The following is a 23,686-nucleotide window of genomic DNA, read 5'->3' as shown; positions in this document are numbered from 1 at the left end:
ATGATGATCTCGATTCAAATCCCTTACTGTGATCCAGCTGCTGGATTTAGTGGTAGTAGCTTCTACTGAACCCCATGACCATTCTGTTCACCTTAATGAAAGTGAGATGGGAATAAAAGAAAGCACTTGAAGATTGTTTCAGGATTTTAACATTTGTCTGTTTAGAATCTTCCTGTACTGGCACTGTTTTTAATAGGGAATGGCAAAATACTTAGTCATTTCATAAATACAGAATACCATGTGTCTTAGCTTACTATTACAACAAAACTGCTGACAATGTGGTTTATGAAAAACAATACTGAATTTGTAACAGCAAAAAGATTCCGCATCTCATGCTGAATACTAATCACTTTAAAAATGTAAGCAATTTAATTTTCACAGGATAGCTCATATAAATATCTCTCTTACACTAATTAACAAATATTCTGAGGAAAATATAATTTACTGCAATTCATCTTCCAAATTAATACAAAACCCTTTGTTCTTTTAAGCTTGACTTGAATATCACAGATAATCCTATTCCTTTTTCATTCTTAAAATTTTCAACACTTGAGATAAGGTAGAATGGGTATTAAAACCTCTACCTCTTATTTTTATCATAATTTTGAGTAATAGTGCATGTCATTAGACAAACTTAACATGTCTTTAGTCTGGGCAGTGAGTTTAACACCTAGAAAGATGACACCTACATTAAGAGTTGTTTACATATTTATACTATTATTGACATCTAAAATAAAGACAATATTCTTAGTTAAAAGTGAAAGCTCATTAGCACCATCTTGACATGCAAGTGATGAAATTATCTCAGACCACAGAGGAAGCATGAAACAAAGGGTGCAAAATCCCAAATCCCTGTGGATTCAATTCAAAGTTGAAGAGCCATTAAAAAACAAAGCTTTTTAAAACCACTTTTTTCACAATTTTTATGTACATTAACATGTAAACCCATGAGAGAAGATTAATTATATTTGCAGCTCTTACAGAAAAGAGGTCCTGGCCTTCCTTGCAATAACGTTTCGTTTGTATCTTCTGGACAATTGCTACTTCAAGTCACTGACAGTTCATATGATTTAGTGACTATCTCACCATTTTAGATCTTTAATAACTGCTTAATGCACAGTGTCTGACATCAGAATGTGCTTTAAACAGAGTAACTTCCTGTAATAGAGATAATTAAAACAAAAGATCATGAACCAGGAACATTGAGCTTCTGATAATTGCACACTTTTTCTGAATATTTTTAAATCTAAAGTAGTTATGTTAATTTTGATTAACTTTCCTTTGACTGATATGCAAATAAAGGATGTTGCTTTGAAAAGTGTTTTATTTCACCTCTAGTAGACAGCTTCTGATATCACCTAACATTTTAGGGAGTAATGCAGGAACACCCTCAGGCAGTCTCTGTTCCTGCAGCATTACTCAGCCACAATAGGCTGAAGAATGCAGAGTACTGATGTGGGTTCTTAATAAAACTGTGTTGTTCTCATGGTGGAAAGTAGCAGTTATTTCTGATGAAGTTGAGATCAATCTCCCACTCTGCTCCCTAGAACCTTCCATGCTCTCCACTGAGGGAGAACAGGAGCTAACATGCATTTTGCAGAACAGCCACTGGGATCAGTGAACAAATACCTCAAAGCCTTGTGCTTATAGTTGATAGCCACACCAACTGTTTTTCTACCATCTGCTTAGGGAAATAAAAATTCAAGCTCTGTGTGAGAATCCTGGTCAAAGTTACTCATAAATTTACATTTTCTACACAAATTTAGATAGTTTAGAACTTAAATGCTCCTGGGTATACAAAGTGCCTAATAATGTAATACAGTTTCTTTGCAAGTATTTAGAATAAAACTAACATACATTTTCCAGAGGAATAATTTTCCACACACACCTACACAATAGAACAAACAGATGTTTGTGGTAGCCCCAGAGGCAGCTATCAAATCCACATTTATTATTTTTTAGCTGAGGTTCTGTAGTTTCCTTCGGCTTACTGTGAATAGTAATGATGACTACTCCTCCAGAAGATGGCACCTTGGCCTATTTAAAGAATCGTCAGAATTATCCCAAATTAGTTATTTGTATGGCAAGGATATGTATGTTCTATCTGTGTAGACTGTTTGATAAATTTTGTTTGCAATCAACTTAGCTTAGTATTGTGTGAAACATTGATAGTTGGAAAGGACTCATAACTCAGTACCTAAATACTGCTTCAAAAGGAAAGAAGAAAAGAGGATTGATTTCCTATATTCTGATTCAGGCATGGCCAAGTATGCATATAGAGAGTATTTGATCAAAGCTTGTTAGCATAACTGATGAACAGAAAGAATTCTGGTTTGAATATGTGAAGTACCCATCTCTGTGTCAGCCATGTCCTTGGCTTGTCAGATTTCACTTATAATTTCACTTATATAAAGGCAAAGGAGGAGAAGGTCACTGATTTACACATGAATTTTAATTTCAGATACTCCCTTAAATCACTTCATTGAAGTAGTGTGTGAAAAATATACTGATCCACAATGTTATAGAATGTGTTAATATGTCATTAAAAGCAAAGGGAACAAAAATATAGTTCAATGATTTGAGAAGTCAGACTTGCAAAGCTCTTCTTGAATGGGTATTTTTTTCCTTCCCATCATAACTTTTCCACTAAACCAGTCATGGATTTTCAGTCCCCAAAGTTTATCTTATAAACATGAAGTTTGGCCAAGAGCAATAATGCTCCTTTCTCTTGCTCATACAAGAAATTCCATTTAAAATCTCTGAAATTTTTCAGACTAAGTCAATGGACTGACATCAGAAAAGATAAAAACCTTGTCCTTTCCATTTTTCTCTGAATTTCTAGCTACCTGCTAAAAGTTTCTTGCACTCAGGAGCCTCAATTAATGTTGCTTACAAGCTTTCTCTCATTTTCCATCTGGGTAACAGAATCATTTTCAGTGTATCTTTTAATTACCTCAAACTTCCCTGTAGACAATGAAATCCCTTTCTCAATTGCTATAAGAATAATAAGATTAGCTTGCACAGACACCTTTTCATATTTTTTGCAGCTTGTTCCATCTTTCTGTCTTCCATAGTGTTTAATCTGATAACAGACTTGTTTTCTGTTTCCCTGTCATCTGCACAAGTGGAGTAACATCTTGCCAGTCTTTAGCTGAGCAAGACTCATCTTTGATTTCAGTGATGTCTCTATCTACCACACCAACCATGTAGAAAGTATCTTTCAGGCAAGGTATTTTTCTATCTCCACTAAGCCTTAAAAAACTGAATTTTCATACCTTATTTCCCCTTCTTCTTTGTTCATAGAGCCAGAGAGAAAAAACCAGAAATTTTTCTAAAGGTGGTATGATGCAGTTCATAGTCCTGAGACTGAAAAAAAGAAAAAAAAAAAAGCAATAAAAAAGGCTTATGCATTGAAATGACAAAGACTCTCAATTTTGGTAATTTACTATAATGATGGTCAGGTGTCTGTATGAGACTGTGAACAAAGAAATCTTAGTGTGACATTCATCCTATTGTCTCTGCAAGGTGTGTTGATAATAATTTGGATATCATCTAGCAATTACATCTCTTTCATTTTTTAATAAAATAGAGGCAGTGATTGTCAGTGATGAAGACTTCTGGTATATGCAGATAGATCTGATTTATGCTTTATTTTGGTGTAAGAGTGAACAGAACAGCAAGAACCTCAGCCAGAAATATTCAGGCACATTAAAGGCATTCTTGGAAGGAAAGATTCATCTGAATGAACTCATCTGGCTCCAGGGGAAATGTATAATCATATTTTGTAGAATTAAATTATAACCTCACTGATTGCTATATTATGGTTAGGACATAAAAGATGTAACATTTTTCTCTCCCAGTATTCAATTTCTTTCAGACTCTAAATCTAGCCTGACTGGCTGCATTTAACAGCATGTCTCTGTAACAAAGATGAAGAGTTGCAACAAACATTTATCTGAAAATATTTTTACATAATGCATATCCTAATGTTTACTTGGTTCTTTATGTCCTGAGTTCTTCAAATAATATAGGACTGTTCACATGTTTGAAGCCAGACACTTACTCCAATATACAGGGCTGCGCATAAGACTGTGATTTGAGGTCATAAAACAATGCTATGAAAATGCACTTATTACACCATCTGTCTACACACTCAATGCTAGTATAATATTCTTTATTTGCATATATTTAATTATATAATTAATTACATTTTACTCTAAGAAATAGGTACTAAGCAACTCTGATCCTTTTTATTCATCTACTCCCCCAAAGCAGGTTTTAGGTCACATGTTGGCTCTATGCAAGGTGGGCTTTGAAGATAATTATTTAATTTTCTCTTCCTTTTCTCTTGACCCCATTGAAATATGGGAAAGTTTAGCATTAAGAACTGTGTAGCTCAGCAGCTGCGTGTTAACACAGTGTTTTGAAATATGGTGTAACACAAGTACAGAAAGAATAAATCGATTTAGAAGTTGTACTTTTTGACAGTTCTGCCCCCCCAAATATAGAATGTTAAATATTTTATTTATGCATGTAAAAAAAAATTCACTCCAAAATACATCCTAGTTCTCAAGGTGAAATAAAAAGCACTCTCTAACAAACTGTCTTGATGTTTGTTGGATGTCTAGGGGTACAGGATACCTAGAAGAGAGGCCAGAATATTATTGAACTATTCTCAGAAGATATTGACCTTCTGTAACACCTACTGAATATTCTCAGAAGGAATGGAAACTAATGAGAAGGTATGAAAGTGTGGCCTCCGTAAATAAATCCTTCTGCTGTGTCTATTTACTGTGCAATTGCTAACCTTAAAAAGTATGGTGAGAAGGCAGGGAGAAAGCAAAAAGAGCAGGCATCACTGCCATTTGGCCAGCTTGCAATTTATAATGTCAGCAGCTAAGCTTTGAACAGACCATTGGCACTGACGAGGCAGATGAGCCTTGTCTCCTATTCCCTTCTTAATATTACCTCTCAGAATCCAACAGTCAAAAGTTAATAGGTTAACAAAATGGTTTATAGAGAAAGAAGACTTGTGCCTGCCTTGCACATGCAAGGTGTATAATGAGCTGTGTGACCATTTATTATAATTCTGTGCTTTGAAAAAAGTATTTGTTTTCCATGAGTGATTAATTTTCCCTTCATTCAGCTCTGTCTTACTCCTGAACACCAGATCACAGAGTGTTCTTCTTACCTCTCTTGTAGTTCTCAGAGTATTTATGGCAGTGGTACTCTTTACCATTGAAACTTGAAACCTGTTTTCCCTTCCCATCTCCTCTTTTCCTTATTCTATTCTCTTACATTTTAATCCTTTTTTCTCCTTCCCATAACCTTCCCCCAGATTTTTATCAGTGCCTACATATTCTCCTCTGTTGCCCCCATTCCCATTCTGTCTTGCTTTTATGCCACTGCCTTTCTTATATTTTTCCCCTGGGACCTGTGCCCCTATATTTGGTTTGAATGGTGCACTGTCCTCACACCCACAAGGGCTGAACTTTTGTTTCCTCCTGTACACGGAGCCCAAGCTCTGCTGCTTAAATTTGGGCATCATGGTTTCAATATCTTGAAATTGCTGCCTCTTAACACTGCTTCTTCAAACTGTGTGAAGTGTTTCCATCTCAAAATGCCTATTGCTTTCCATATGTAATTACTATCTGTTGGCTTCTTCTCCAGTAATGCTTCTGTCTTTGTCACTCCACCTGTCCTTACTAAGTTAAATCACCATATCTTCCTGTGAAGTGAAAACACAACTCCTATTACTGTTCAACTCTTCGTGGTGCTTATGTCTCACATTGAAAAATTCTCTATTAGTCTCTTGCTCCCCAGCAATTTTTCTTTCCAAATGACAGCATGTTATAAGGAATTTTTTGGTGTTTGATCAATCCTATCTTTGAAATATTTTGCTAAAATCCTCCCTCATTGAAGTTCCATCTATTTTGCCTAAACCTGGGATTCCCTAAATAATTGTCTTCTTATATCTATCATACTTACCTCTTACTGCGCGCTTAGTTCTTTGACTTATTCCTCCTCTGTCTCCCTAGATCCTATACTTCACATCTTTATTGAGTGGTCTTCTTGCTTTGAATAATTCTCCACCTCCTGTTAAATTCTGCTTCTTTCTCAAAATCTCCACTCTACATTTTCAGCCAAAAGTATCTCACTGGCCCTGCTGTGATTCCCTGCCCTCTTTTCACTGCCATGATAGGAGTGTCTGTTCAGTTCTCCAGTGAGGAAGTATTGAACACCTTGCTAAGTGACAGGAATTCCTGTCCTAGAAATGCCAGTTACAAAAGACACGTAGAAATTACCAATTATTACTCATGGTCATCGCCTTGGCTAGAAATTAGTCAGCCAAAAGTAAAATGTCCATTTGGGGGAGTCAGAATATTCAGGTAATCCTGTTTTAGAGATAATGTGTTTTGTTACACAATGTTACATCTACAACAGACACCAAAATAGCTTCCTATGCCCCAAATTATATGAGATAATTAGTTGATTTATAAGTGGATAAAATCTGCATGTTTAATTCCAATGTGATTTTAAGATGCAGGTGAGAGTAAAAAAAAGTAAATAAGAAAATGAAACATCTGGAAGTTCCTAAAAGCAAATTTAGCTTAGAGTTTTAAAAGAAAATCAACTACAAATTTAATACTTAACAATCTAATAGTTGCCATAACCTCTGCAGTGCAAAACTCCCAGGTTTATGCTGCTTAGATAAAAGGCACTTCTATAAGAAAACAACAGTACATAACATCACTAGATTTTTGTTTCTTAGAATACTATTTTTAACTTATTTTGAGTCAAGGCTCTTTAGGAAAAAAGGTCAAACCAGAGAGTGGATCCCATCAGCTTCAGATCCCTGCTTTCTGTCCAGAGCCTTCCTTCTAGATTTTCATTGGATCCGTAGTATATAGCAGTATTTAAAAGGAAAATTAGTAAAAAACCACTACCTTATACAAGATATATAAGAAACTGAATTTCATGAAGGGTAATGAAATCTTGTGATTTCAGCGAGGATCAATTTGACAAGGTTTGGTGCTTCGTCCTGCACTTTGGCTCATGCCATGCCATTTGCTTGTTTGCACTTCGGTGTAGTAATGCAATTTTCAGATCTCCATGTGGCTCTCCTTTGTTTCCCTGCTGTGTATGCTATTCGTTCATTTTGAAATATGCATCCTGCTGTACCTGAAAACCTATTGGTGTGTACCCTTAGCCAATTTTCCCTTCCTCCTCCTGGGACTGGCTCTGAGAGAGACAGCCCTGCCCCTTTCCTTTCCCTTATAAGCCAGTGTCTGCGTCAGAGAGACATCTTCATCTCTGCGCTGGCAGCCCCTGACACCTCCCCTGCAAGCCTTTTTCCTTACCCCAAATAAACCTCCCTGGCAGAACAGAAGTGGATTCCATTCCATTTCTTCATCTTACTTCATTTCCTGCTGAATCTCTGTGGTTCGGAGGCTGCCGCCACGCTGAGTGGACCCCGGGGGCCGCCCGCTCCGAATCTGGTGGAATTATGCGGACCAGGGACCTCGCTCCGGGGGGGAGCTAGCTTCTGCCACCCTCCGGGAGCCTGCCACATCACTTCAGTGCAAAATTTTCCCCATTTTTTTTTTTAACCTTTCCTTTCTTCCCCTTCTTCTCCAATCTCGCCTTCTCGTTATCTTTTCTGATTTCAAAAATTCATTCCCTAGAATTTGGGCAACATCCACTCCATTTCACTGCCCCTCATTTCATCCCAACCCACTGCGTCATATTCGCTCCATTTCCAAATTTGTCGCTTTCTTATCACTGGCCTTTATTTGATCATATCTCCTGCCCTGCGTGCTTCTTCCTCTTCTTCTCCAAATTTGGGATTTCATTAACCTTCAAGACATAAGGCTTTAGGGTATATGGAGTGTTGTGCAGGTTATTGTTTTTTGTTACCACTTAACTGTGCAGTCTTTGGATTGCTTAGATTGGATGACAATATACATTGTAATAATTAATAGGGACAAATGGTGTGCATATGCACATATAATATAAAAACAAATGCAGGAACAGCATCCAGTTGGCAATAGCCACATTCAAACATTAGGTACTAGAGGCTGCTTCTTAGCATTTTCATTAGAAATATAATGCAACAATATTTAAAAATAGTGTAAGAACCAGAAATTATTGGTTTCAAGTTGGTCTTTCACTACAAAGTATGATTCTTTCTTTCCTTCAGCGTCTCAGTGGAAGTGGTTTATCCTTAATGTCCTTTCCAAGCCAAAACATTCTATAATATTCCTTTTCACTTTCATGAGGTTTTGAGATCATGAACAGAGGCTGACAATTTAATTACTTGTGGCATTCCCTTATCTATGAATTAAAAGATTTGCCCAAGAATCTTCTCATGAAATTTCACCAAGCCCTGAAAGTGAAGGGGAAGCTACCCTCATGACTCAGTGCCCAAACTAGCTGTGTTGATACAGACACTTGAAACAGGCATTTGCTAACAATTCTGTACATGTGAACTATTTGGGAGCTGTTCTAGTCAGAGCAGAAAAATACTATTCTTACTGGATGAGAAGACATTTGGCCATTCACTACAAAAGGAAAAGGCAATGAATACAACAAAATAAAAGTCAGAGTCTTGGTGACAGCAAAAATAAGCTATCATTTCCTTATTACATCCAAGTTCTTTAAAGGTACTTGTGATAAATAGATGCTTTTTTATTCTCAGGTTTTCTATAACATGTATCCCAGGTATATATGACCTCATTTTTTTAAAGTAGCACTCTGTTGCAAAGAAAGAGTCTTCACGGTACTGCAATGCAGATGCATTTGTAGGATTGCCAGGACACTGCAGGTCTTAGAAGGAATTCTGACTGAATCAGGTCACCTAGTCATACATTACCTACTGCATGAAGTTCTAACAAAGATTTTCCAAACATGCTTTCCGGAATGAACATAGGGAAATAAAGGATGCTTTCTCTTCTCTTTTTGAAGTCCAAGATCCACCTATATATTGCAAAAGCACCCCCAGATGTAAAGAGAAACAAACTATATCATGCTGCTAACTCTCTTAAGAGTGCTGTGTTAAAGTTGAGTTATTCAGGTACTGACTTTAGATAGGGAGATATTGAAATTACTTTCTATTAATAGATGTTCCACAATATTTCATGATAATAGCCCAGAGCTGAATCCATTTTCCTTGTGCATATTTAAGCCTATTTGAGAATGTAAATTCATGTACATAGACTAACAGAATATTTGAAAAGGATTTTTATCTAGACCTTATGAACCTCTGCTGCTTGATGTGCCTTTGCTGTGATGGATTTGGGGCTAGACTGATTAGCACATTTATATCTACCCATTAAAGACTGTAGACATGATTTTAATATCTTTTCTCATCTTCTGCAGGGACTTAGAACTGATGATTGTCTCTTCTAAGATAACTCCCTGAAAAAATCAGGTTAAACATGGAATAAAATCAAATTACACATTTTTCCTTTTCCTCATGATAACAAAATACTATTTAAAAAAATGACTGAGAAGTTAACCTTGAAGGGCTGTCAGCTAAAAAGGACACCTGTGTGCACTTTATTAGTTCTGGTTGAGGATATCAAACTGTTAGATTATTGAATACATTATTTATTAAGGCAATCAAGCAAACCCTTGGTTGTCATGTGTCTTTCACCACTGGAAATCAGGTAAAGAGAAAGGTCACCAAAACTTTGGCACATGTCAAAAGGATATATGGGAACAATGGAATGGTAGGGATTAAGGAAATCTCTCCAGCCTACTGCAACTTTAGAAAATTGTGATATTTCCTTGGAAGCAGAACAAAGGGGACACCTGCCCAACCAGGATTTCAAGACTTATTTCAAAGCTTTCAAGTTTTGAGCTAGTTGGGAAGGTGTTTGTCTCCAGTGCTTAGGGAGGGACTGAAAGAGCAAGGCATAAGTTTCATAACAGAAGTCTGTAAAACCAGACAAGGGACTAAGATGCAGCTGCAGAAAGAGATGGGAGTTTCTGTGGGCTCACAGAGGGAAGGACAAGCCTCCTGATAACTGACCTGTCTAAAATGATCAGAACTGATAAGGGAAATTGCATAGGCATTGTACACTTTGCATTTCTTTAGGGATTTTTCCTTTTGAGTAAGGCGTGATAATTTCAATACTTAATCACATAACTTGCAGAAATAAAAAAAAATTATCCTCAAAGCCTTAAATTGTTTGCTTCACTTGTCCTGGAGAACCGATTCATGAATGCCAAGAGACCATTAAGTGGCAGCAGTGAAAAATGCTGCACTCAAGATACTGTCAGCAGTGAACCTTACAATGTACAGGAGCAGAGTAACTAAACCACAGTTTTGGGAAGCTGTAACATCCAGAAATTGAAGGAAATTTATGTTGAGAATACATGTCTAAATAAAAAAGAAATCATGACGAGGGAGCTCAACTTGGATTCATAGCAGTGTTATCACTTTTTTTTAAAGCCACTTTAAAGTGTAGCCTGATTTTTTTTTATGTTTAATTTCCAGTTTCTGTAATCTAAAATCATCCTTTACGTTTCACGCCTCTCACTCAATGCTTACAAGATTCACAATAAAAATCAAAGCACTCAACAAAAGTTGAGTTGATGTCCCTTAGTTAAAAACAACTGCGTGACAGAATGGCTGAGCTAGAAAACCTTGTAAGGATCATAAAATATTTGAGCTTAGGTAGTGTTTGTCTTAGGAGAGATTAGAACTGAAAAGAGGAGCAAACAGCATATTCTTGTGATCTACATGTAAAAGAAAATTGAATTTCAGTCACAAAGAACATAAGAATGATGGAAGATGATGGCTTTATTTCCCACATGCCAACCTACAGAGAAAGCCAACAGCACTCAGAGAAACAGGATGGTGTCTTCCAAAGCGTAGAGCAACTTGTGGGACCTCATAATTACCAGGAAGTTAGAGTGTATTTTCCTTGAGATATCTCTCTGCACAACACATGGTGTTTCAGATGCAGATATTTTTCTCTCCCCCAGAAATTTCCTGGGAACTCTTCCTTCACAATATGGAAAATAATGGATAGCAGGTAAAAAACCAAAAAAATCCAACACAATTGTATTCAGAGTTGTGATTTTCAAATTAACGTGAGATCTATGTAAAAAAATTCTTTGGGATTTAATTGTATGACAAGAGAAATGAGATGCTGACAAGAGTGTAGTAGACATTTCCAGGCATTTCCATTGTGCAGCAGCACAATGTTTTCTTAGCGAGAGAGCATGGTATGTGAAATGCAGATTGCATTTATGATTAGATAAAGAATTGCTTTGTATGATTTCCAGTTGAGTGGAACCCCAAGTCCGGAGAAAGCAATTCAGATCATTCCTAGTGAGAGAAAAGAAGATGAGAAAAACATTGGCCAAAAAAAAAAATATTAGAAGGGAGAGGAAAAGAAACCAAACCCATTCAATCCAAGAGTGTTGTGTAGAATATTGAAAGAAGTTGAGGAGAAAAATTTGAACAAAAACTTCTCCAAGACTTGCTGTTCTACAGTATCTCTTCCATTACTTTTAATTTGACAGTAACTAGATGATCTGCTGCAACAAATTAAAATATTATGATGCTCCCACAGAATCTTAAGAGAGATCTCCAGTAAATCTGCAGCTTTACTTGGGACTGGTATTACTCTTTGGGTATTAACTTGGGGATGCCACAATTAAAACAGAAAAGACACTTGAGGAAAAAGGCTAAAAAACATAGATTAATCTTTGGATATAAAGAGGTTGACACCAGACAGCAAGTCCATAACTGAGCAGGGAGCCATTTGGCACTCTGCCTGGTGAGCAGGATGGCTTTACTCAATAGAGTAAAGGAGGTGCTGACCATCCTTGTTGCTGTAGAAATATAACTTTTAACACTGACACATGCTTGCCTGGCTGATTTTGTAACAGACCCAACCCTATACTCTCTATCTAGTAACTATTTTTATTAGTCTTACTGTAAAGACACAGCCCTCTTGTACAGCTTGGGTTCGAGCTGTCTCCTTGAGCCACACCATTTGGTGAGCAATTGCTTGAGAAGATTTTGATCTTCTAACAACATCTTCATTGAATTGTTTACCCAAAGGCATGACAAAACCAACTGGGCAGAATGTGATTGGCTAGTAAGAGCAAATACTTTTGAAGATTTTTTCAGTCAGCTCTTTCAGATCCTTGAAAAATTGCTGAAATAAACAAAAAAGGCATAATATTTCTTTGATTTCAAGCATAAGACAGAGCTATACAAATGGAATTATGCAGCATGTTGTTTCTGCAGAAACTGTGCTAAAGAGAGTATTCTATTGTTTAAGAGGGCATAATATTCTATAGAAACTCTGTTGCTACCAATTAATCCCAGTGGAATGAAATTCCTTGTTTTATTTCATGAAAAGGATTTATGAACTACATTCTCAGTCTTAAACAAGTGAACTATGCAACATGTAAAGTGCAGTGAAATTCTAAACACCATTCACAAACGTGGGATCAAATTTCTGTCAGAGGTAATAGAAAACCAACACCATTAGACATAATGAACTTCAAACTAGACTTTGACATTCACAGGGCAAACCAGGCTAAAACTGCATATTCATTTTCCCAGGAAACTGTCCTCTGTGCTAAAACATAAAATGATGTTGATGCAAAGCAGATGACAGCACTTTCATGGTTAAAGATTCTTGAAATTGTAGTGGTGTTACTCTGAGATGTTTGATGAAGTATAAGAAAACATACAGCCCTGTTAGTCCATAAAAAATGGAAAGTTTTCAAGCTGGGATAAAAAGTGCAAGAATTCTGATGGGTTTATTTTAGTTTTTAAATCCCCAGCAACACAAAACTGATAAAGAACATTAAATTGCCGGGATATTATTCATTATCAGATTCAGCATACTACGTGTGAAATTTACAATTAAGAATCTTGAGAAAAAATTGCTCCTACATGACTGATGATTAGCAAATAAGTTGAACTAAGAACTCTTGCTTATTAGTTCAACTAAGGAAAGAAATACAATTTCCAGAAAGATGGAAATGTCATTAGCCTGAAAGTAAAAATGGAGGTGAACTTTAAAGTATGTAAGCTGGTTTTTTTCATTTTAAAAAAACAAACTAGATTAGGTAAAAAATTACATGAGTTTTTGTTTGAAGGACTTTGAGCAGTTGAGAATGAGTATTTGGAATTACTTGAGTAACTTAACCCAATGAAATTCAACATGATCATTCACATTTTGGTAAAATGTAATATTTAACTTTTGCTTTCAGTCACATTCATCCCAGAAAGACATACATAAAACTACAACATTTTTCCCTTGGCTAGAATCTCAAAAATTGTGGCTGATTTAGTACAAACTCCTACAGAAAAATAATTAAAAAATTACATAAATAGTAGACTTATAGAAGGTCACCTTAACCCCATTCACCAATGTAGTGAATATTGTTAATGTCAACTGTTGAGGGACCAGAACAAAACAGCCTTTGATGCACAGCTGATGGACTCCATTATAAACTCAGGAAGGTTTCTTCAATTACTAATATCCCCAAAATAGTAGGAATCTGTTCAGATAAGAGGTCTCAGTAAAGCACTGTAGAATTGCTTTTTATATCTCTAAGCAGAAAATAAGTGTAATGTCCAGGTGAAATTCCTTGAAAAGTGATTCCTATACAGAGAACAAGAAGCATTGCTTGTTGCAATGTCTTTGCCTCAAGCACGTCCTTATGTCCTAACATTATTTACAGATTTTACTGACAAATCCAGAAAAAAACAGGAGATATTTAATCTTGAACTTCTAACAGGTCTGCATAGATAGTCATAGAGAATAAGTTATCCACAATAATCTCATTTTCTTTCATGATTTCTTAATTGAAACATCACATATCCTAAATATTAAAAAAAACCAGCCAACGAAAAAAAAGCCGCTTCTAAGACAGAGCTTGACTCAATATTGATGCCCCTGCACTGTACCTCTGGTTAACTGTCACCAGAGTTTATTTATATTTCTGTAATTTTTATATCTAAACATCTCATGCTTCCTCCTTAAAAAGATCTATCTCAAACTCAGAATGATCAATGCAACTTCAGCTGTACTCTGTGCATGGAGAGACTTTATAACAATGTCATGGAGAATGGTATAAGCAAGTGGAAAGATTTGCAAAAAATCATTGCATATGTCTCATCCTAAAGGAAAACAAACATCCCTTAGATATTCCATGGAAGCAAGAGAGGGTCACATGTGTGCCATTATTTAGTATTTTAACTAACGAAGGAGATGTACATTTAGAGAGCAAATGGGCAAGGTTTTGCAGCATCTTTAAATATGATCAACATGATGTTGATGTCTCAGACATAACCTGGTGTTATAATGAACCGAAAACCTCAAAGCACGTAGATTGTTGCAAAAAAACGCCAAATCTCAATGCAACACAGATGCATATTAATAGGCATATGAGGAAGGGGTTATTCTTTTATTCCAGTTGAAACTGGTGGGATCTCACTGGGCCAAGACTGGGTGTGCTTGAAACAAGTTCTCAAAGTAAATGGCAAATAGAGGCTGGGGGAGAAAAAGAGTGAAAATGATGAGAGGTTTATTAAGTAAGAAGACAGCTTATTTTCTTTGGGAAAAAAGAAGACAGATTCTTGGAAAAGAAGTATTTATGTGAGAGAAGAAACATTTGTTGTTAGCTCCTCAGAAATGAAAAGCAGTAAAGGTCAAAATATTAGGGCTGTTAGTGTTCTCAGATCCCACACAGCAGTGTGGGCAGAGACAAATCAGCAGCCAACACTATCCCAAAGGTAAGCATCAGAAAATAATGCCTGATGCCTACTCTACAGAGACACTCAATATGAACAGACTGTAGCACATTTTTGGTTGGTGGTCTGTTTTTTTCTTTTTTCCCCCTACTTTTATAGCAGCTGGAGCTGAGACTGTCAGGGACACACTGCATCCAGTGCTGCCAGAGAGGAGGGGCTGGCATTCCACAGATGCCTGCATGGCTCACAGGCAGGTCCAGCAGCTGCCAGAATTCAGCCAACACAACATATGAGCCACACTTTCATTCTGTCTCTTTCTTTCCTGGCTTACAGAGACATTTCACTGCTGCAACATGCTCTTAAACTCTCAGAGTGCAAGTAACTAACTTCATACCATCTCTATCTTGAATGCCTTTGCAGAACTCCAAGCTGCACCTTCAATTGTGGTGCCAGGATATTCTGAATATGAAGATCTTCTGTCAGGAGAAGGGGAAGTGGTTAGAGGAGAGAAAGAGGCAAAGAATTAGCCGCAGATAAGCTTATTTGCTGATATTTGACCCAATTTCCATCCATTTATTATCTCTTGTGAGGACTAAAAATTTGCCTCTGTGAATTCCTTTAAGGTTACTTTTTTTTTTTCTCCAGATAACAAAACTCCCATAGAGTAAATTAGAAAAGCTAAGTTAAGATGAAGGCCCAACTCAGCTATATCAGTTTGCCTTAAAAAAGGCCAAGAAATTTCAGCAAAATTTCCATAAATGGGGAGTTGTTAATTATGGATTTAGGTCAGTACACCCAGTTTTTGCTTATTTTTATTTCAAGAGTTACAAGAATGCTGTCTCCTATTAGGGTATCCTGAATAAAAATACAAGTACACAAAGCTGGATTTTGTTCTGTTGGAACTCCAGATCTCATTTGAAGCAGTCAAAGGATTCAGTTTACAAGCAGCAGCTCTGACACTTAAGACAACTAGCTGTTTCCACTACAAATGTTTTGTGGCATTCTTTTCAGAGTTATTCTTCAGGAAAATATTTGCAGCATATTTTGGCCTCTTAAAAGTGATGACCAAGTCACAATTTACATTCAGTTTAAATTTTCTTGCCCACCAAGCCTCCTCCAAGATATGTCATTTTGAATGAACTTAAAAAGTATGTTAAACACCAAAAAACTGTTTTGCCTGGCTATTTTGATTACGCGTCCTGTGCCTCAATAACCTTCACAGACTCACACCTTCACTTAAGATACTATGAGAGAGTCATCTCTTCTGGGATCATAGCTTAGCTCTGAAAAAACCTCCAACCAGAAAGTGACCTTTGTTCAATTTTCTGGCTCTGCTTCAGGTCACTTAGCAGCCTTCCCTCTCAGACTGATGCCCCCATCCCTTTTCCTTCAGGGCAGGTTCTTTCCATCATCACACTTTTGAAGAAAGCTCTATTTCCATCATCACACTTTAGAAGAAAGCTTTCTGAGTTACAGCCTTACAAAAGCAATACAAAATCCTTGAAACAATATCTGTTTTTTTCCTTACTCAGCTCCTAGACAGCTGCTCTGTCCCCTACTCAACCCCTCTCTGGTCTGACACCTTGTCCAGAGTGAGTCTGGTTTGGGATTGCTCCTCCTGTGAAGCCCACTTCTCAGTTCACAAAGCCCACCAAAAATTCACTTACACCATGAACACAAAATTAAAATAACCAGAAACTACACCTGTTTTTCTGTGCAATAGTTTTTAAAGCAGTAAGAGAGCAAACTGGGAAGGGCTACTACCTGTCAGAAGGGATACACAGTCAGTTCATATGATAGGACAGAAAGAAAGTGGTATAATTTAGCATAGAGAAAATGAAGACCAATGGGAATAAACTTAATCTCTCTAGGTACATCTGCTGGATTAAACTCTAAGAAAGGCAAAGAGCTATAAAACAGTATTACCTTGAGAATAAATGAATATATGGTGGCCATAGACAAGACTGGGACAGGTGTAAGGAGAAATTTTCTAACCATGATGGGAAAAAGGAACAGAACCCTCTATCTGTTAGAAATAGCAGAAGTGAGAAAACTAATTATGGTCAAAGATGTACTTGTTACCTTGTGTGGATGTGCTAATATGACACCATTGCTTGTGACAAGAGGGCAATGGAAAATGTCTGTCCAAACCCACAGAGCTGCTTTATAACGAACAGTACTTGAAAGAGAAACAAAGTCTGTTGTGAAGTATATCCCACATACCATATCCAAAAAGCATGTGATGCTCTAAAAATGTGGATACCCTATGCATCTTTGACAAACTCAATCAAATTTATTTTATCCGTCATAAACCTCTGCAGCATGTTTGAATTCTTGCACCAAAAAAATTGTGTCCTTTGGCTCAAGGAAATTAAAAATTCCTTTCTATTTGTATGTGGAGATTTGTAACATTATCTTCACAACAACAACAAATCTAAAAATGTTATGCATATCTCCAAAGCAAGAAGTAGCATTTCCTGGTTTAAAATGAAAAGTATTTGGATATTCTTCATAAGATGGTCTTAAAATTCAAGGGCATGGCTTTTTTCAATGAGATCTAAATTGATCTAATATTGAAGTCATTCTAGAGACTATATTTGTACTGCTTCAAAAATCTCTGTCCTCATTGCAGAGCCCTTGCCTCAAATTTCTTGACCAAGTTGTTTGAAGTCATCTGCCTGGAATCCATTGTACTTGCCCATGGGAGAATGAAAGGAATCATCCTCCATGACTAGTTTCTTGCCTGTACAGAAACAAAGTTGTCTGATAAACTTTCACAGCCAGAATAGGGATAAAGATATCCATAGCAAGATGTCATTAAAACTGATGGTAAGAGGAGAAGGCACCATTCTAGATAAGAAAGGTACAAGAAGGACATATATATATACATGTATATGTATATATCTATAAAAGAATATAATGAACAAACCATCATCTTACAGGTGCTAGATTAGGTTAATAAAGAAAAATTGACACTATTATTTATGCATTTGCTACCATGCGGATAAGTAAAAAAGACTATCATCTCCAGGTCTGCCAATATGATACATTTGAAATGCATTTTAATTTTAAACAGGAATCAATTACTGAGAAGTGCCATATCTGCTCTGAAAGCAGAACATATGCCTTAGGAGGATGAATAACATCTGATGAAAACACCAGCCAAAAAGCCTCAGAACATCAAAGCTTAAAATGGTTTTAATAAGTTTAATAAAAGAAACAGCTACACAGTGTAGAGACAAAATAACTTTTGGTTAGCATAGATAATTTCCTTGGGAGCCAGGATTGGACTCAGTTCTGTTGTTACATTACACAGAATGTATGTATTTTAATTAACTGTGGCTCTGATACATCTAAAATGTAGGACAAATCATTTAATGTATCCACAGAACATGCTGCCCTGAGAGATACAATCCTTCAAGAAATTAACAAAATTGTGCCCAGCTGTGAAAAAGGTCAGGTCATTTAAGCAATAAATCTATTTCAATCACAAAGTGTACTATGGGAAAAAGACTTTCTGTTGAAATGCCTTCATTGTCAACAACAGAGAAGCCTGCAGCCAAACCCCCACTCTCTGCCTGCTCTGGAACTGCCTTGGATCACAGGAACAACATTAACTTGTCTGTAGGAAGCAAGGGACTGGGAGCAGGCTACAGCCTGTAGCAGGAACTTGCCTTATGAAACAGACCAGAGTGTATAAGCAGAAAATGATTTGGAATCTTTTATTAAAATTCTTTTTACCTTATTCACTAAGGCAATCTCTTCCAATTACTTAATTGCAGATTGTAAAGTTATCAGGAGAGTGCAGAGGTCAAATTTACGCTTCTGTAAACTAGCTTCTACAAATCTGTATGTGTTTTTGGATATGGGTATCATGAAGACTGAGAGACAAAACAAATTAGCAGAAAGAAAACAGTTGAAAAGCAAGCTTTAAAAAAATTATTTTATAATAGCTATTTCCAGACCTAAAGCATGTACATATTGTAAATCAGGAGGCTTGACACTAAGCACTTTTGCTACAGGAGCTAGAGAATCAGCTTTCTGAAATAATCATCCTGCTTTAAAATACTGTTCCATTCTTGAGCCCTAAATCCAAAACATGTAAAATACATACTGATTCTGTCTCCAGCACTAGGACAAGCTTAAGCAACTACCGTAATCTACTGAGAAGAGTAACGAGAGACTATATCTCAGGAATTTTATAAACCTTGAAAAAGTCTTCATTTGCCCCTTGGCCCAAAGTTACAGGTGAAATATTGCATCTTGAATGTCTCTAGCTGAAACACTTGGAGTGTTCAGACGCAAACCCAACTCAGAAATAGGGATTTCTGAGCAAATTTTGAAAACCACTCCTTTCAATGTCTTGAGAAAGACACAGAAAAAGTTGCTATGGAGAAAACCAATATTTTTTGAAAAAAGATTTCTACGTGCAATAATCCAATTATTTTTCTTAGCTTGGTGAGATGATCAGGGGTGGTATAATGCTCTTCGAATACAATCCACCATTAACTTTCTGAGTGTCTTCTCCTACAGAACCTAGTCTCACAGCTTGGTAACTCTGAAAAGAATTCAGCTGGTGCTTGCCTGTCGCTGGGCATGCATGGGACTGTGCTTTCCAACAGCAGAGCAACTCTCTGCCTGCTGGACTGTACTGCTTCACTAAAATGTGAATACTGGTCATAGACTGCCACCTCTTCAAAACTGATTCTTTTTTTCTTTGCATGCATTGACAATTCCTCTTATGCAAAAGGTAATGTTTTATTTAAAATAATATCCGTCCTTGCGCTCAAAAAATCAAAATAGCCAGTGATTTGAAAAACACAGAAATATTTGCTTTATCCCCAGGTGTCTGACATTTTAGCTCTTACTATTTAGATATTCTTCACATCCTTATTTTCCTGCAAGTGATTAACCTTTCAGAGCTCTAGAGAATAAATTGTTTGCTTCTGCTTAGAAAGAAGTGAATAAATAAAAAATAACCTAAAGAAAAATCTGTTGCTTATTGCTTTATTCCTTTTTTCTTGCCTTATTTCTCAAGAGATGAATATTTGCAATATTTTCAAACTTTTACACTACTTTTTTCACAAATTGTTCTGCCATAGTTGTTCAAAATAATGTATTTGTTTTCATATCTATGCCCAAGTCACATGCCAGCAATGTGCTGCAAAGCAATACTATTTTAACTGAGGACTGAAACATTTTCTATAGATTGCCCCTTCCCTGCATCACAAAATCTTTCCATGGAAGTGTTCAACAGTTTTTGAATTGTGGAATGCTAACTAATGAAGTAAGTAATGTACAGCAAATTTAAGCCTTTTATCAAGCAGTTACCTTTCCCATTTGTCTTTGAAGAGGTCTGTAGACTGAAAGCTTTTCTCCACACCATGTATTTCAGATCACAAATCCCTTATTTTTATCCTCCTAAAATTAATTCTTTATATACTGGCAGGTAGAAACCAGAAGATTGTTTATTCTGTTTGCTGAGTTTTCCCAAAGAAGATTACCAGGCAAGCTGGCAATCAGCACACTCAGTTCTATGCCTTGGCCTTTCATTTCTGGCTTGTGGAGACCCTCTGATGTGACTGCATCACTGAATTGTAGCTGTCCTCAGTTTTAGAGCAGCCTTTCTGAAGCTTGTCATTGAATGAAGTAACTAGAATGGGATCACAGCAGCCTTCAGCCAGCCCTCATACCAAAGAAATGAAATAAAGTTTGTGATTTCTCTCCTGTGTGAATCTGACCGGTGGCTGTTCATCTATCAAAAATGAAAATTCACTTTCAAAGAGTAAAATTACGTAGTCCCATAAAAAACCCAAACATCACGCTGTTTTCTAGGTACTGCAAGGCTTCCTTCAGGAGATATACATTTCACTGTTGTGTTTGCAAAAAAATAATTTGTCCTCTGCAGCAAAGCCATTGAAATCAATAATGTTGCATAATTTTTTTGCTGACAAGCACAGAATTTGAGAATCAAAGCCTACCACATTTTATTTTACATTTCTCATCAGATTAAAAAGCAATTAAAAAACCTTGCAGAAGAATTTCCTGTAATTTTGATGCCTTCCCCTCCTTTACTTATTTAGGCATAATATTTCCCAGAAATCTGAGTCTAAGACATCCCTGTGTTTTCCTTTCATTAAATGGTACATATCAAAAGTTGTTTAAAGAAGTCCTAGAAAGCACATTCTGGAAAACTCTGACTCAACAGGAGCCAAAGTTTACTTTCAACCCGCATTTTAGATTTTATACTATGGGATGAGAGGGACTGGTCCAGCACTGTTGCAAATAATGAAGATATCACAGAATCATAGAATATCCTGAGCTGTGAGGGACCCTAAGTCCAGCTCTTGGTCCTGAACAGGTGAGCCCCATTACATCTTTCTCAGGATTTAAAGTCAGCAGAATCACAAAATGTAAGACTTAGAGTGGCTTTGTAATTAATGATTATTAGCTATAAAATAAGGCTTTTTTTTTTCTCTCTATTTTTAAGGAAACATCATACCCATGTAATACCACTTCATTTCCCAACTTAAGTAGCTTTGTTCCTTCTTGAAGGAACAGTAGAAAGCCAGTAATAGCATTCAATACTTCTTTTATTGATTGTAGGTGCACAACAAAGGTTCTACACAGGGTTCTTTGCACTACGTATGTAAAATATAGGAGGTTCCTAGGTGAATTTTAGGCATGGTATTACAACTGAAATCCCCCAGTCTTCCAACTAAGCAAAAGCAACAGTACAGTAAAACCCAAATCATTAATATAATACTCTAAATGAGACTTACCAATCATCAGATGGTTTGTGAAACCTCCAAGAGCTGGAACTAAACAATCTCTTTGAAGAAGCATTTCTGAAAAACAACCTTTCAAGTATAACATTAGTCTACAAACAATATCTCGGCAGGGAGCAGGTGAGAAGAAACTGTACCTCTCAGGTGCCTTATTTATAGCTAATAGCCTAATTGCATCTACATGTGGAGGAGAATATAATTAACTGTTTTCCAGCTGACAATGGAGAGAAATAATTCCATCCATATGTTAAAGGAACAGCTGTGTTGAGAAATAATCAATTTAAATAATTCTGTGTCTCCTCAGAATAAGCATATCTTCCAGCAACATCATACATTTGTAGTACAATATATATTAAAGGAAAACTTGCACACAGAAAAGTTTTGCAATGGACTATTTTTACAAAGAAAATATGCTTAACAATTACTTCACTTTACTTGTTAGGCTTTTCTTGTTCATAGTATCTTGCAGTGATCATAATTCAACAGCAATTACATCATGGCATCTTGCTATGGAAAGTGTTATGAGGTTATTTCACTAAAATGCAGAGTAGTTGAAAGCTGACTTTTTATAAAGGAGGAGATCACCCACCTCAAAATCAAAAATTCCTGCTATTGAGTTAAAAGTGTCTGAGAAAATTGTTTCACTGGAAAAAAAGATGGTAAAGTGAAAGAAAGTACTTTGTAAGTGACATTTTAAAACAGGGGCATGGCATTAACAGTTGTTCTAGCCAAATCCAGAGTTCAGAAATTGCTTCTTTTAAAAATGATATACTGTAGTGTCTCTTTAAAATAGTTGAAAGATCATAAGAAGTAACAAAAGAGCAAGCATTAGTAGAAATGTCCTTGTTTAGAGCAAATGAATTTAGTTAATGGATCTATTGGTAATGGACATCAAATTGAATGTACTTTGCTAAAGGGAATTGAATAGAAATATCTAACGCGAGAGTTTTCAAAGTTCCTTGAAAAGGTTTCTGTGCAAATTTTCAAAAAATTTCCTCATTATTAGCTCTGAAAGAGAAAATGCATCCCAGGCAAAGGCAGCATACATTATCCTGCCTTTGTGTCCTGCCCCTCTGCTATCAGTTTGATCTTTGGCCTGCAGCCCCACTGCTCAGGCAAACTGGGGATTTGTGGCACTTGGTGGTAATTACCACGCAGGGATTTGTCAGTGGATGTCAGCTGGAAGCATAACTCATCACAGCTGATGCAGAGCAGCTGTCCAGTAATAATAATGTTCAGCAACACTGATCTGAAACAAAACCAGTCAAGGTTCAGCCTTGTGGATCCCAAATTATATACTTTTAACATATTTTTGATTAAAATTCATACTTCTCAAATGTTATATATTGTTCATTTCACCTTTTACTGAAAAGTAATGTCTCTGTATTTAATGCTTGAACTGTGGTGAAATGCATAGGATGTGTGATTAAATATGCATTTGAAGATTAATTAACTTGCTTTGAGGAATCAAATTGTGATTTAACAGTCTGCAACATTATCTTTACAGTGATAAGAATTTTTCAAAGGCAACTTTGAAAAGGAATCTTTGAAAGGATGAAGAAAAAAAGCTAATTCTTCTGTTGATAAAATATCTTTCACAGACATGTCCTTCAGAGAAACAAAATTGTCTTTAAAAATATAAATAACAACAAACCCAATGATAATAATGTCTGAAGGGAACTACCACAAATTAAAAAGTTGTAAGGTAAGCTGAGGGTAGCAAATAGAAACAGAAAAAATAAATGGAGAACATGCTTCTTGCTTAACTTGCTCATGATGGAACATATTGCTCTTACTGCACTGGAGTTTTTAAAGTTGAGAAATAGTATGCATTTGTATTTTTAAATGCTTTCAATTTCAGCTGTGCTTTACCATGCCAGCATAGTCAGGTATGGCAGAAGCAAAACACTCTTGGTATAAATGAGGGTGTATTAAAGAGATCACACTGTACCGATGTGCTAAATGAGTTATGTGAGCTCTACTGAGAAAAATGAAGTTTTACTGGTACAACTTCTCAATTTTAAGGACTTCTACTGGTGTAATTCAATTGAACAAGCACCACAACATTTTGAACCCCACAGCAGTCTAATGCTGCTCTATTAACTTAGCTGTCAATAAAGGAGAAGTGTTAAGCTAATGCAGGTTGCAGTGACTTGGACAAGTACCT

At 36.4% G+C, this 23,686-nt stretch overlaps 1 long non-coding RNA gene across 2 annotated transcripts; it reads right to left on the bottom strand.

Moving 5' to 3' along the window:
• Positions 1-21,625, bottom strand: LOC146438198 (uncharacterized). 2 transcript variants are annotated; one of them, XR_014852032.1, is made up of 3 exons: positions 21,514-21,619; positions 982-1,158; positions 1-91 (listed from the first exon to the last, which is right to left on the bottom strand). It is a non-coding gene; the product is annotated as an uncharacterized LOC146438198 (long non-coding RNA). The 2 variants fall into 2 exon arrangements; XR_014852033.1 differs by lacking the exons at positions 1-91; positions 982-1,158 and adding exons at positions 1,894-2,037; positions 3,276-3,366 and having other exon boundaries at positions 21,514-21,625.
• Positions 21,626-23,686: the final 2,061 nt, after the last annotated feature.

The sequence above is a fragment of the Lichenostomus cassidix genome, chromosome 4 (assembly GCF_008360975.1).
Source record: "Lichenostomus cassidix isolate B80296 chromosome 4, HeHo_3.0, whole genome shotgun sequence".
NCBI classification, from domain to species: domain Eukaryota; kingdom Metazoa; phylum Chordata; class Aves; order Passeriformes; family Meliphagidae; genus Lichenostomus; species Lichenostomus cassidix.
This window is presented reverse-complemented; position numbering and strand designations above follow the sequence as displayed.